The sequence below is a fragment of the Antechinus flavipes genome, chromosome 3, assembly GCF_016432865.1.
Source record: "Antechinus flavipes isolate AdamAnt ecotype Samford, QLD, Australia chromosome 3, AdamAnt_v2, whole genome shotgun sequence".
NCBI lineage: Eukaryota > Metazoa > Chordata > Mammalia > Dasyuromorphia > Dasyuridae > Antechinus > Antechinus flavipes.
Window position 1 is genome coordinate 536,213,258 of NC_067400.1, and position 14,894 is coordinate 536,228,151.

Consider the following 14,894-nt stretch of genomic DNA (forward strand, 5'->3'; position numbering starts at 1 on the left):
AGATCCATTACAGTTCTAAGTCTATGGTCTATCTGTTAAAAGAGAAATCAGAACACTATGTGGGAGGAAGATGTAAATGGGCTCATTAAATACTCAGTCCCTTGGTCTTTACAGCAAGATTTGGCAATAGTTTATGTGATGTGAAGGCTTCTTAGCATGAGGATTCATTGCTATAACCATATTCCCTTTGCACAGGCTTCTGCCAATTGAAATAGGTTCAATATGCAAACTTAGCAAGTAGAACAATATTTCCTATACATTGAATTTCAAAGAATCATGGATTTGGGGCAGAAGCGGACCACAGAGGATACCTAGACCAAACTTCTCCTTTTACAGATAAGGAAACTCAGTCCCTTAGAGGTGGTGACTTGTCCAAGGTCACACAGCTGAGGTGAGATTTGAAACCAAGTCCTCTGATCCTAAATCCCATACTTTTCATTGTGCTATGTGGCTTCCCCCAATGGTAGATATGGAGAATTCTCTCCCAGAAGTTTGGGATTGTCAGATTAGGGGAACTATTCTAGTTTCAAGATACCATAATATGAGGTTGGATAGATTTCATCACATAGTTGATTCAGTTCAATTTGGGAACCATCTTCTTATCTATAAATCCTGTGCCATGCCATACTTCAGAAGCATTGAGCCCCCACTCCCCATTTCCTATCTGTCTCTTCTCAAACACAAGGCTAATTATTATTAGCTATTTTTCCCTCTAAACTAGGAAACTCTAACCATGAGCAAATTTTTTTTCTGTACTCTACATCCCTATGTTCAGAGTGTGGTGTAGGCAGCTCATACTGACTCTAGAGAGTTGATTATTAAATTTTCATTATAAGTACTTACATCTCACAAATCAGAAAATGTTACAAATTAGAGCTTAATTTATTGCTTTATTGATTGTTTAGACTTAAGAAAATGATGAAGAAAGTGCTAATATGCAGATTCAACTTAAAAGTGTTATTCTTTTAAAAAAATTATATATATATTCATATGTGTGAAAAAATATATGCATATTTAAATTTAATATAAACTTCAAAAAGTTTAAGCTTTTTTGTTGAAAAGCCTGTGGTCAAAATTTACTAATACATGCCTGCCTCTCCTTTATGTGTACCCTTTCTAACCTTACTCTGATTTTATTTCTCCTTTTATTTATGTTTCTTATAATTTTATTTTGTTCTTTCTCCTTTTTTTTGGATGGAGACAGACCTAACTATATTCACTGCTTTCTGTTTTATTTATTAATATTTTAGAATTATATAATTTTTGATTTGAAGGAATATTAGACAATCTACTATAATAGATGGGAAAATTGAGTCCCAGGGAGAGAGCCTGAGTTTCCCAAATGAGATGGCTTAAATGAGTTTAACCAGGTTTCATAGCCAGTTCATTTGACTCTAGATCCAATTCTCTTTTCATTATACCATACTTTCTCCTATTTCTTCATCTAGAACTTTAGTGAAGAAAGGATGATAGAGTTTTGTGCAAAGGCCCCCAAAAGAGGAAGCATTAGCTAGAATTAGGATCTACTAGCAAGAATAACAACAACAACAACAAAAAGCTTTAAAAATTTGTATCCTGATGTAGCACAATGTCTAGTAGAGAACAGCTACTTAGTAAATGTTTGTTGACTATTCTTGAACTAGGAAGCTAGTTTCTCCCTGGGAGGGCTGATATTCCAATGAGGATGAGTGCCAGAGCATATTTTTCTCTTCCAAACAGGGCACTGTCCTGAGGTCTCTCCACTCAGTCTCTCATATCCCCAAGACCTGATAGTCTTTACTCTTCACCCTTACCATCAATGTGAAATTGTCTTTGAAATCAAAGGGGATTTCACGGCACTTATCTGAGAAATTCTAGTTACAGCTTTGATCCCAAATAAATTGGAGGCTTCTTGGGAGCCAGGATTTAGTATATATTTAGCTTAAAGAAGGTAGCACAGAGTAGATCATACAGGGCAAGACTTGAATTTGGGATGAGTTTCATTTGAATTTTTAGTCCTACTTTTACTAGTTGGGCAAATTGTTAAACCTCTCTGAGTCTCAGTTTTGTCATCTATAAATAGAAAAAATAGCATGTGCCTCTCAGAATATTATGAGGATCAGATAAGATAATATAAGTAAAGTGCTTTGCAAACATTAAAATATTACATATGTAAGCTATAATATTATCATCATCATAATTATCATTTGTATTAACATGTTTTTCCTGCTGGATGGGTCTTGCACAGGTGCTGGATTTATAGTGATTTCTTATTAATATTTGTTGATAGAACATTGGGAACGAGGTAACTGAAAGGGTCCATCTTTAGGGAGGGGAAAATGCTGTCGATGATATCAGAATCTAAGAGTTTCATCAGTTGCAAGTATGAGCATCAGCAAACCAGTCTGGTGGGGAAAAAGTCTAAGTTGAGGGCAGGCATCCATAGCATCCGCTCAAGGAAGAAAAGTCTGTTAAGGTCCAGGGTCAGACCCTGTATAATGTTGACTCAGAACTTGTTCCCTGACCAATAGGAATCTGGTACATAACTCACAGATAAATTAACATATCAGAGAGCCTGAACATGGATAACAATTCCCTGTGTGCTATGTAGGTCATGTCTTCAACGTTAGCCCTCGTTACATCCCTGTCTGTCACTGCCACTAGATGCTGTCAGTACCAGAAGCTGAGCACTGGGGAAGATTCCCATGGAAACTGTGCTAACCTATTTGAAGGAGGTTATTGGGGATCCTTTTTTCAAAACATTTCCGTAAAAATATTCTTATCAGCATCTTCTGTCTCCCAAAGATGCTGACAGACCTGGTGAAGGTTAAAAAATTCTCTTTATCATTTTTTTCCTTTTTTTTTTTATTCTGAAAAGACAGTAGCAAATTCCAAAGCTGCCACACTGAAAAGGGATTAATTTTAGTTGCAATGATTTTCTTTTTTGACTTTACTATCTATTTAATGCATGTGTGGGGGTCAGAAGCTGGAGTAGGATATTCTGGCTGTCACAATTATGCTTGTTGTCTGAACGAAACAAAAAGTTTTTTGTTTTTGTTTTTCTTTTTTTAAATTAGAGACCAATTCAAGGTATCATCAGGAAATGAGTAATGACCATCTAATGCAGAACTCCATTTCTATCAGGGACTGACTGAAGTTCTTTCAGCAATCTAAGGAGAAAAAAAGGCTTCTTGCTTGTTGCTATGGAAATACTCTTTAACAGTAGGAAGGTGCTTTTATTTTAGTTCGTGGACTGGAGTGATTCCAACAAAGAAAAAGAGTTGTGAAGAATAAGCATTATTTTCTTGAGTGTTGAAAGATATTGCATTTGACCACATGGCTTTCTATTGTCAGACTTTCACAAGTGCTTATACCTGCTGATAATGATTTGTTTTATCACTCATCCTCACTCTCTGGGTCTGAGCCCTTTTGTGTGTAAAAAGAAGCAGCACGGGATACATACACACACACACACACACACACACACACGTGTGTACCTTTAAATGTTTAATAACCAGCTGCATGATAAGATACACTGTATAAGTGTCATTTAATGTACATTTTTTACATTTTCTTCCTCACTTTCCCAAGTCTAGATAATCAACAGAACAATAAAACAAACCTACTTGGAAGCATTTCCAAGGTGCATCCTGTTGGCTGGTTTGTCTCTAATAAGTCTCTTCCTACTCTAGCCCATCCTCTCCATCTATAAAAATCATCTTCCTAAGTCATAATGTCCAGGATCAAATATTAAATTCTGTTTAATATCCAAAGATTTTTTAAAATCTGACCCTCACCTACATTTCCAACCATCTCACAACTTAATGCCCTTCATAATTTAGTTTCATTGTCCTATTTGCTATGACTTTTTTAAAAATAAATTTTCCATCGAGGTTTTTTTATTTATTTACTTGTCCATCCATTCATTAATTTTTCTTATCTATTTATTTATTCCTCTGATTCATTTGATGACCTTGGCATTCCAGATTTTATATCTTATGGGAAACTCAACTCTATTATTTAATGAGGCAGATTTGGAAGAACATGTTCTGACTGACTTTGGCTGTTAGAGTGAAGTGAGCACAACTATAATGTAATGAAAAACAATTTTGAAAGACTTAGGAATTGTGAGCAATGATGATAATGATTCTAGAAGACTCTAAATGAAAGTAGGATTGCCCCTCTCTCCAAAGATTGTAGGTGACTGTAATGGTCTGAGGTTTGAGTTGATGCACTGAGGTCTCAAGCACATTAGCTAAATAGTAATTGGACCATACTCATATTAATATATATGCTTGGAGAAAGAATGGCCCCCGCCCATTCTTTGTGCAAGTCCTGATGTGTTGTATAGGAAATGAGGATTTTGGTGGGTGGAGGCAAGGGAGTGGAAAGGGAAGGGGAAGGAGAGACTGCTAGCTGGCATCTTGTCACAGCTGCTGGCATTGCTATTGCGACTGCCCTTCACTTCCAATCCCCCTCTGCTAGCTGGCTTCCTGTCTGCCCATATTGCTATCACAATCCTTCTTCACCTCTTCACTTCAATAAAGATTGAAGATTTTTCCCTTAACCTGAATTCCTGACTCCGGCTGATTTTAAATACACAGTCATCACAGGTACGGGTACAGAATGAGAGATATATTTTTAGACATGATCAGTATATTGTTTTGCTTTAACTATATTTGTTATTAAATAGATTTAAACAATTATGAGAAATTTATTAAAAGAAATGGGGAAGGTATTTTAAAAACACATAAAAGTAACAAAAAGCACCAACCACTAAAAATACAAAGATAAGAACATAAAGAAGGTCAGAAGGGTCCCAGATAATCAAGGCAGCTTTGAAATAACACATTAAATTTAACATAAACTTCAAAAAGAAGTTCTGCATTACAGACCTCACATTTACACTTTTTTTGTTGATATTTACAAGTAGTGGCATATGATTAAAATGTAATGCTACTGTGCTATAAGAAATACTGAGCTCAATGAGTTTTAGAAAAAAACATGGAAAGATTTGCACAAAATAATGAAAAGTAAAATAGGCAGAACCAAGAGAAGGCTGTACACTAATAAGTTGTTTTGATTATTATAAATATGCAAATTAACTATGAAGGACATATGAAGAAAGACATTATCTGCAAATAAAGGAAGAGATGATAAATAGAAGTATGCATAGAATAATTTACATATACATACCTACTTGTATCTAATAGTGGTCATCTCCAGAGTTGGGGAGGTGGGAAGAAAAGAAAAAAAAATTATATGATAACTTTGCTTGCCTCAGTTTTTCAACTATAAAATGAGCTGGAGAAGGAAATAGCAAACTGCTCCAGTATCATTGCAAAACAACAAAAACAACAACAACAAAAATCCTCAAATGAAGTTATGAAGAATTGGACATTATTGAAATGACTGAACAACAAATTCAAAATTTGTTTTTAAATTTAACTAAAATAATTAGCCCCAGAAGAGACAATTTGATTCATCTCAGAATGTCACATTAGGGTTTCCTCTAAATCTACTTCATTAGCAAAATGCCTAGGAAAAAATCAATATTTGTAAATTTTCCCTACAGAGTAACTTACTCAATTTTTCAGTAAAAGGAGGGACTTAGATTAGATGAACTAGATTCCCTCCAGTTCTAAAGCTATGAACTCCAAATCTTATTAGAGGTAGCTAGATGGCTTGATGATTACAGCATTCAGCCTGGATTGATGAAGATTTGAGTTCAAATCCAGCTTCAGTTACTTATTAGGTATATGACTTTAGCAAGTCATTTAACTTCTGTCTGCCTAGTGTCCTTACCTATGAAATGGAGATAACAATAGCACTTACTTCCCAGAGTAGCTGGGAAGATTTAATGAAATAATATCTGTAGAGTTTGGCCAGTACCTAGCATATAGTAGGTGCTTAATAAACGCTTGGTTTGGAGGCAGAGCCAAGATGGCAGAGAAGACACACACATCATTCTAAACTCCTCTTCTACCCTCACTACTAATTACTAAATTCAGCTTCAGAAATAGTGCTTGACTGGTATAATCCATAAATATTGGGAATACAACATAGCTATGCAGCCACATTCTGCAGCATGGGGCTTTTGCCTGGGGCAGTCACACTTCTGCACAGCAGGGAGACTTTGCCCGGGGCTATAGAACTTCCACAGTAGGGCTATGGTATGGGGATCTTCCCAGGGCACATCCACAGCTCCACTGCTCTTTGCAGCCCATTTGCAGGACTGATATGGATATATCAGTCCATATATCTATTCCCTGTTCTGCAGAGGAAGATGGTAATCTCTTTGCCCTGAAGGCAGACCCTAAGGGCTTTCAATTGGTTTCTAATGAAAAAAACCAAAGCTAAACAAAAAAAAATTGACCTCCAACTATAGGACTCAAGAGAAGCAGAAAAAGGTAAAAAGAACTCTTGAGAACTGTATTTCTGTTATGAATATACATAAAGAGTGCATGTATAATTAGATTTTACTGATAAAATATAAAAAAGGGAAGTATAAATGGAAAGGGGGTAATATCAGAAAAAGGGGAAAAGGGGAGATAAAAAGAGGGAAACTACAACCCACGAAGAGGCAAAGGAAACCTATCATATCTGAGAGAATTTAGGGAGGGAGAGAAACATTGTGTGAATCTTACTCTAATCAGATTTGACTCAAAGAGAAAATAATTGACATTTTGATTAATAAAGAAACTTCTCTCACCTCATTAAAAAGTGGCAGAGAAAAAGGGAAAAGGAAAAGAGTAATAAGGGAAAGGTATAAGAAAGGGGAAGGGATTGAAAGGGGGTGGGAGGGATTCTAAAAAGGGAGAGCTGTGTGAGGCAAGTGGTACTCATAAATTTAAAATTGGGAAAGAGGGTTGGGGGGGCAAGAAAAAGAAAAGCATAATCTGGGGATAATAAGATGGCAGAAAATACAGAATTAGTCATTTTAACTGTAAATGTGAATGGGATGAACTCTCCCATAAAGCAGAGGCAGATAGCAGACTGGATCAAAAGTCAGAACCCTACAATATGTTATTTACAGGAAACACATTTAAAGCAGGAAAATACATACAGAATAAAGATAAAAGGTTGGACAGAATCTATTATGCTTCAGGTAAAGTAAAAAAAGCAGGGGTAGCCATCCTTATCTCAGATCAAGCAAAAGGAAAAATTGATCTAATTAAAAGAGATAAGCAAGGAAACTATATCTTGTTAAAGGGTAGCATAGACAATGAAGCAATATCAATACTAAACATATATGCAACAAGTGGTATAGCATCTATATTCCTAAAGGAGAAGTTAAAAATTGCAAAAAGAAATAGGCAGCAAAATTATAATAGTGGAAGACATTACCCTTGCACTCTCAGAATTAAATAAATCAAACCACAAAAAAACTAAGAAAGAAGATAAAGAGGTAAATAGAATATTAGAAAAGTTAGGTATGACAGATTTTTGGAGAAAACTAAATGGAGACAGAAAGGAATATACTTTCTTCTCAGCAGTTCATGGAACCTATATAAAAATTGACTATATATTAGGAATAAAGACCTCAAAATTAAATGCAGGAAGACAGAAATAGTAAATGCATTCTTTTCAGATCATGATGCAAAAAAAATACTACATTCAACAAAAAGTTAGGGGTAAATAGGTAATTGGAAACTAAATAATCTCATCCCTTAAAGAATGAATGGGCGAAACAGCAAATTATAGACACAATTAAAATTTCACATAAGATAATGACAATGAGACATTGTACCAAAATTTGTGGGATGCAGCCAAAGCAGTAATAAAGGGAAATTTTATATCCTTACTTGAATAAAATAGAGAAAGAGAAGATCAATGAATTGGACCTGCAACTTAAAAAGTTAGAAAAAGACCAAATTAAAAAAAAAAAACTAATCAATTACTAAACTTGAAATTCTAAAATTAAAAGGAGAAATTAATAATATTGAAAGTAAAAAAAAAAAACTATTGAACTAATAAATAAAACTAAGAGTTGGTTTTATGAAAAAACCAATAAAATAGATAAACCTTTGGTAAATGTGATTAGAAAAAGGAGAGAGGAAAATCAAATTAGTAGCCTTAAAAATGAAAAGGGAGAACTTTCTACCAATGAAGAGGAAATTAAAGAAATAATAAGGGGTTACTTTGCCCAACTATGCCAATAAATTTGATATTCTAAGTGAAATGGATGACTACCTCCAAAAATATGGGCTTCCCAGATTAACAGAGGAGGAAGTAAATTGCTTAAATAGTCCCATTTCAGAAAATGAAATAGAACAAGCTATTAATCAACTCTCTAAAAAAAATCCCCAGGACCAGATGGATTTACATGTGAATTCTACCAAACATTTAAAGAACAATTAGCCCAATGCTGTATAAACTATTTGAAAAAATAAGGAATGAAGGAGTCCTCCAAAATTCCTCTTATGATACAGATATGGTACTGATACCTAAACCAGGTAGGTTGAAAACAGAGAAAGAAAATTATAGACCAATCTCCCTAATGAATATTGATGCTAAAATCTTAAATAAGATATTAGCAAAAAGACTACAGAAAATCATCCCCAGGATAATACACCATGATCAAGTAGGATTTATATCAGGAATGCAGGGCTGATTCAATATTAGGAAAACTATCAGTATAATTGGCCATATTAATAACCAAATTAACAAAAACCATATGATCATCTCAATAGATGCATAAAAAGCATTTGATAAAATCCAATGTCCATTACTATTAAAAACACTTGGGAGTATAGGAATAAATTGACTTTTCCTTAAAATAATTATTAGCATCTAGTTAAAACCATCAGTAAGCATCATATGAAATGGGGATAAACTGGAACCATTCCCAATAAGATCAAGAATGAAACAAGGTTGCCCATTATCACTATTCCTATTCAATATTGTATTAGAAATGCTAGTTTTGGCAGTAAGAGTTGAGAAAGAGATGAAAGGTATGAGAGGAGGTAATGAGGAAACCAAATTATCACTCTTTGCAGATGATATGATGGTATACTTAGAGAACCTCAGAGATTCTACTAAAAAACTATTAGAAATAATCCACAACTTTAGCAAAGTTGCAGGATACAAAATAAACCCACATAAGTCATCAGCCTTTTTATATATCACTAACAAAATCTAACAGTTAGAGTTACTAAGAGAAATTCCATTTAAAGTAACTACCAATAGTATAAAATATTTGGGAATCTATCTGCCAAGGGAAAGTCAGGAACTATATAAGCAAAACTACAAAACCCTTTCCACAAAAATAAAGTCATATCTAAACAATTGGAAAAATATTAAGTGCTCTTGGATAGGTCGAGCAAATATGATAAAGATGACAATACTCCCTAAACTAATCTATTTATTTAGTGCTATATCAACCAGACTCCCGAAAAACTATTTTAATGATTTAGAAAAAATAACAATAAAATTCATCTGGAAGAACAAAAGGTCAAGACTTTCAAGGGAATTAATGAAAAAAAATCAAATAAAGGTGGCTTAGCTGTAAGAGATCTAAAACTATATTATAAAGCAGTGGTTACCAAAACCATTTGGTACTGGCTAAGAAATAAACTAGTTGATCAGTGGAATAGGTTAGGTTCAAAGGACAAAATAGTCAATAACTTAATAATCTACTGTTTGACAAACCCAAAGACCCCAGCTTTTAGATAAGAACTTACTGTTTGACAAAAATTGCTGGGAGAATTGGAAATTAGTATGGCAGAAACAAGACATTGACCCACACTTAACACTGTACACTAAGATAAGGTCAAAATGGGTTCATGATCTAGGCATAAAGAATGAGATTATAAATAAATTAGAAGAACATTACCTCTCAGACCTGTGGAGGAGGAAGGAATTTGTGACCAAAGAAGAACTAGAGGTTATTATTGATCACAAAATAGAAAATTTTGATTATATCAAATTGAAAAGCTTTTGTACAAACAAAACTAATGCATCCAAGATTAGAAGGGAAATAATAAACTGGAAAAACATTTTTACAGTCAAAGGTTCTGATAAGGCCTCATTTCCAAAATATATAGAGAATTGACTCTAATGTATAAGAAATCAAGCCATTCTCCAATTGATAAATGGTCAAAGGCTATGAACAGACAATTTTTAGATGAAGAAATTGAAACTATTTCCAGCCATATGAAAAGATGCTCCAAGTCATTATTAATCAGAGAAATGCAAATTAAGACAACTCTGAGATACTATTACACACCTCTCAAATTGGCTAGGATGACAGGAAAAGATAAAGGTGAATGTTGGAGGGGATGTGGGAACACTGGAACATTAATACATTGTTGGTGGAATTGTGAATATATCCAGCCATTCTGGTGAGGGATTCTGAACTATGCTCAAAAAGTTATTAAATTGTGCATACCTTTTGATTCAGCAGTATTATTACTGGGCTTATACCTCAAAGAGATCTTAAAGAAGGGAAAGGGATCTGTATGTGCAAGAATGTTTGTGCCAGCCCTCTTTGTAGTGGCTAGAAACTGGAAACTTGAGTGGATGCCCATCAATAGGAGAATGGCTGAATAACTGTGGTATATGAATGTTATGGAATATAATTGTTCTGTAAGAAATGACCAATAGGATGATTTCAGAAAGGCCTGGAGAGACTTACACAAACTGATGCTGACTGAAAAGAGCAGGACCAGGAAATCATTATGTACTTCAACAACAATACTATATCATGATCAATTCTGATGGACGTGACTCTTTTCAACAATGAGATGAACCAAATCAGTTCCATTTGTTCAATGATGAATAGAACTAGGTATATTCAGTGAAAAAACTCTGGGAAATGAGTGTGAACCACTACATAGCATTTTCAATTCCTCTATTTTTGTTCACCTGCATTTTTTAATTTCCTTCACAGGTTAATTGTACATTATTTCTGATTCTTCTTGTGCAGAAAAATAACTGTATGTATGTATGTGTGTATATATATATAGTATTTAACATATACTTTAACATATTTAATATGTATTGGTCTACCTGCCATCTGGGGCAGGGGAAGGAGGGGGAAAATTTGAATAAAAGGTTTTGCAGTTGTTAATGCTGAAAAATTACCCATGCATATATCTTGTAAAAAAAAAATCTTGTTTTCTGTCTTCCAATTACATCCTTTGAAGGGAAGACATGGGAGTGGACTAGCAAAGTAGGCAGCCTAAAAGCCAATAATCTTTGCATTGCCAATGGAAATTTGCTCCTTTAACCTATTCTTGTTTTAGAGAGAGAGGGGAAGTCAGGGACAAATACACCTACTATGTGCCTAATAAGAGACAGCCTGTACAGAGACTGGAGTACCAGTTTTGGTTTTGGATAGACCTAATACAATTCTGCTTCTGATGTATTTTGCCCGAATGATTCTGAGCAAGTCCACAACTTCCCAACACCTAGGCAACATTTTAAAACAGGAATTCTTATCACTTAAACAACAACAACAACAACAACAACAATAACAACAACAACAACTCAGTCACTGAATTTCCACATAATTGGCTTCTTTTGTAATCCTATGTATTTTACACATTTGAAGACATAATTCTGAGAAGGGGACCTTGCACTTCATCAGACTATCAAAGGTGTCATACACACACACACACACACACACACACACACACACACACATTCACACAAAAATTAGGGACTTCTAGAACTATCAGTTCCAGAATACTTACTGATCTTCATTGGTAAAGGGAATTTTGTCACTAGAAATTCCCTATCCCATTGAAATCATAGGTCAGGTGAAAAAAGTGTTCCTAGCATCATGTGGATTACCGTGGGGCAGCATATGATAGGTTACTGATCCCAAGCTATTATCATTGATCTAAACCCTAAAAGAGTAAGGCATAATGAAAAAGAGAACAATGTTAAAAAGAACTGAACATTAACACTGATTTAAAAAAAAATAACTCAATCATAATATATTCAAGATGACCAAGGATCATCTTAATCTGCCTTCTCTTCCAGCTGTCATATTATATCTCTCCTTTCTTTACTAGCTAAACTCATTGAAAAAAACCCTTTACATTCAGTGTCTCCATTTCTTCTCCTTTTCTTCTCTTTTTAATTCTCTAGTCTGGCTTCTGACTTCATCATTCAACTACAGCTGTCCTCATAAAGTTCCAAGTGATTTCTTATTTTTTTTTTCATTCCTTTTTCAGTCCTCATTTTTCTTAATCATTGTTCTTAAGCCTTTGACATTATCATTTTCTTTTTCTGGCTTCTATATTCTCTCTAGATTTTCTGAATGCTTCTTTCTCCTTGTTCTCCTACCTTTCAGTCCACTCCTTAATATCTTTTGCTAGATCTTCAACAGGTATAGTCACTGACTGTAAATGTTCTACAAGGCTCTGTGCAGAGCCTTTTTTTCTTCTCCCTCCCTACTATTTTTCATGGAGATCTTATCAGCTCCCATGGATTTAATGATTTATTTCTTTTCTTTTTAAAAAAATATTTATTTATTTTTAATATGCATTGCTGTATGAATTATTTTGGGAGTGAAAAATCAGAGCAAAAGAAAAAAAAAACCATGGGAAAACTAAAAAAAAAAAAAAAAAAAACGGGAAAAAAGAAGTGAACAAAGTATATGTTGATTTACATTCAGTCTCCTTAGTTCTTTTTCTGCATGCAGATGGCATTTTCTGTCCAAAGTCTTTTGGGATTTCTTTGAATCACTGAACCACTTTGAACCACTTTGAATCACTGAACCACTGAGAAGAACCAAGTCTTTCATAGTTGATCATCACACATTCTTCTTATTATAGTGTACAATGTATTTCTGCTTCTGCTTGTTCTAGTCAGCATCAGTTCATGTAAATAGTTCTAGGCCTTTCTAAAGTCAGTTTGTTCATCAATTTTTATAGAATGATAATATTCCATTACCTTCATGTATCACAATTTGTTCAGCCATTCCTCAATTGATGGGTATCCATTCCTTTTCTAATTTTTTTGCCATTATAAAAAGAACTGCTACAAACATTTTTGTATTTGTGGGTCTTTTTCCTTCCTTTAAGATTTCCTTGGTATACAGACTCAGTTATGGCACTGCTGGGTCGAAGGATATGCACAATTTAATAGCTTTTTGGGCATAGTTCCTGATTGCTCTCCAGAATAGTTGGATCAACATCCATTTCTGTTAAAAACTCTTGAGAATATAGGAATAAATGGACTTTTCCTTAAAATAATCAGTAGCATCTATTTAAAACCAGTAGTAAGCATCATATGTAATGGGGACAAACTGCAACCATTCCCAGTAAGATCAGAAGTGAAACAAGGCTGCCCACTATCACCATTACTATTTAATATTGTATTAGAAATGCTAGCTTTGGCAGAAAGAGATTAAAGGAATAAGAATAGCCAATGAGGAAACCAAATTATCACTCTTTGCTGATGATATGATGGTATACTTAGAGAACCCCAGAGATGCTATTAAAAAGTTATTAGAAACAATCCACACCTTTAATAAAGTTGCAGGATACAAAATAAACCCACATAAGTCATCAAAATTCTTTTATATCACTAATAAAACCCAACAGTTAGAGTTATAAAGAGAAATTCCATTTAAAGTAATTACTGATTATATAAAATATTTAGGAATCTATCTGCCAAGGGAAAATCAGAAACTTTATGAGTAAAACTACAAAACACTTTCCACACAAATTAAGTCTGATCTAACCAACTGGAAAAATATTAAATGCTCTTGGATTGGGCGAGCAAATATAATAAAGATGACAATACTACCTAAACTAATCTATTTATTTAGCACTATATCAATCAGACTCCCAAAAAACTATTTTGATGACCTAGAAAAAAATAACAACAAAGTCCATATGGAAAAACAAAAGGTCAGAATGGTTGGATCAATTTACAGCTCCAACGACAATGCATTAGTATCCTCGTTTTCCACCATCCCCTTCAATATTTATCATTATCTTTTCCTGTCATCTTAGCCAATCTGAGAGGTGTGAGGTGGTATGTCAGAGATGCTTTTATTTGCATTTTTCTAATCAATAGTGATTTAGAGCATTTTTTTTTTCATATAACTATAGATGGCTTTAATTTCATTATCTGAAAACTGTTCATAAAATTTGACCATTTATCAATTGGAAAATGACTTGTATTCTTGTAAATTTGACACAGTTCTTCATGCATTTTAGAAATAAGAGCAAGATTTTTCTGAGGGTAGAGCCAAGATGGCAGAGTAATGTCAGAAAGCTGCTTGAGCTCTACCAGTTTCTTTCAAAAACTGCAACAAACCAAGTCTCTGAACAGAGTCTAATTGAATGAAATCCCTCTCCAGCTCAAGATAGATTTTAAAAACTTCAAAAAAGATCAGTCTCACTAGGGTGAAAACAGTGGATTCTGGGAAAGCCAGCAAAAGGGTCTTAAGCACAGAAAATCAGCAACTAAGACCCTCAGTCCTGGTTCAATAGAGAAGCAAATCAGGGGGCAGCTTTTAGTTCCAGCTTTGGAGGCAAACTCTGAGAAACCAGGCTGTTTCCTGAACAGAGCAGACAAAGCTAATGAAAGACTCCAAAAGGTAAACAGGGGATTACAAAGGGGTCTCAAGCCTAAAGAGGCTTCTTGGAAATGCTAATGAAAGACTCCAAAAGACAAATAAGAGAGGTAGAAGAAATCATGAGAAAGGATATGAAAGAAATGCATAAGACAGTCAACAGTTTGGAAAAAGAAAGAAAAAAATTGTCTGAAGAAAACAACTCCTTAATAGAATTAACCAAATGGAAAAAAAAAGATACAAAAATTAAGGGAAGAAAACCACACATTAAAAACTAGAATAAAGCAAATGAAAACTAATGACTTTATGAGAAAGCAAGAATCATTCAAACAAACTAAAAGGAATGAAAACCATGGAAGAAAATGTGAAATAGCTCCTT